Genomic DNA, 1493 nt, shown 5'->3' on the forward strand with positions numbered 1-1493 from the left:
ACTTATTCACCTTTATTAAAAAAACAATTTAAATGAGGATTGAAAACATTTAATCAGAATTCAGAGTCCACTTATGAAATCAGAAACTTTTCATCAAGTTTGGTTGGTGGAACTGAGAAATGCACTGTTTTACAGTAGTTTAGTTTCCATAGTTACAGAAGAAAATTGTGAGAATCAAGCTTCTAATAATATTCACACAGAGTCCTCACGGGTCCTGAGTTGTGGACCTGGCAATTTTCAAAAAGGCCTGATCCTAAATGAGGGCGAGCACAAACGGCAGCATAATAATGGTGTCTTCAGAGTAAATGTTAAAATTATAAAAACTAATAAATCTATACGCATTAAAAACATTATTTTATAAATTAGTCATTTTTCCACCACCAACAAAACTTTCCAAAGTCACGGGTAGGAAATTAAAGAATGATTTGGTCACAAATGCCTTCAGCTACCTTCTGTATTATCATTTGTTTTTACTGCAGCTAAAACTCAAACTTTCACAGGTGCAAAACGTAAGACGATAAGTTAAGTTGAACATTTATACAGTTGAACACTCCTCTGTGCGTTGAACCTGCACAAATGTCTTCAGGCCACAAGCTTCCTCTGGACTCAAGCTCTGTGTGTGAAGGACAGTGCGACGACGCTCAGCAGGAGAAGCAGAGCTGCCGGAGAAAGAGAGGAGACGTCAGTCAGTGAATGTTTGTTCGTTAAACTTATCTCTCCTGTTCTTTGAGTCGAGCTCAGTTCAGAAAAGTCTTTAGAAATCATCACAACATCTTAAACAAATCTTCTCATTCATCTTCCCGTGGTTTAAAGACCTGAAGATTGTTTTTTGACTTTGAGAAATATCTGAGGTTAGTCACTGATTGTTCTTTGTGTTGCTCAGCATTAACAGGTACACCTCGTTCTATTGTGTGTTGTTTTGCATTGTGTTGCTGTGGAAGCAGAAACTGATGAACTAACCCTTTAAGATTCAAATTAGACCGAGTTTAAAGCTGCTATGTGTAAGGTTTTTCTCAGGTGGTGATGATGGGGGATTTTCGGTTGTAGTTGTGATTATGATTGTGAAGTCAGTTGTGTTGTGTTTGTGAACATGTTTCCGGTGGATTGTTGGTTGTTTACCATATGAGTGGAGAACGCTACTGGCTCCTGCTGTTGTTGGTGTGGTGGTGGCGGTGGTGGTGGGGGCGGGGGTGGTGGTGGCGGTGGGGGCGGGGGTGGTGGTGGCGGTGGTGGTGGGGGCGGGGGTGGTGGGGGCAGGGGTGGTGGCGGGGGCGGTGGCCATCGGGTCTGCCAGGTTCAGAAGGCCGCTCTTCTTGGCGGTCTTGAACGCACCGAGTGTGTCTGAAGAATCAAACCAAGCGTGAGAACATGCAAACAGGAGCAACCATTTCATTCATGTTATTGTACAACTAACAACGAAATACAATGTGAATCAATGATTATATTGTTGGTTTATTGTTTTTTTATCCCTGGAAAATGAAAACTGTAAATGA

The 1493-nt window shown here is 41.7% G+C and overlaps 1 long non-coding RNA gene across 1 annotated transcript; it reads right to left on the reverse strand.

Annotated features, from left to right (window-relative positions):
* Positions 1-4: 4 nt before the first annotated feature.
* LOC117778830 lies at positions 5-1187 on the reverse strand. Its single transcript, XR_004616852.1, has 2 exons — positions 1120-1187; positions 5-659 (listed from the first exon to the last, which is right to left on the reverse strand). It is a non-coding gene; the product is annotated as an uncharacterized LOC117778830 (long non-coding RNA).
* Positions 1188-1493: the final 306 nt, after the last annotated feature.

This window comes from Hippoglossus hippoglossus, chromosome 17 (assembly GCF_009819705.1).
Source record: "Hippoglossus hippoglossus isolate fHipHip1 chromosome 17, fHipHip1.pri, whole genome shotgun sequence".
NCBI lineage: Eukaryota > Metazoa > Chordata > Actinopteri > Pleuronectiformes > Pleuronectidae > Hippoglossus > Hippoglossus hippoglossus.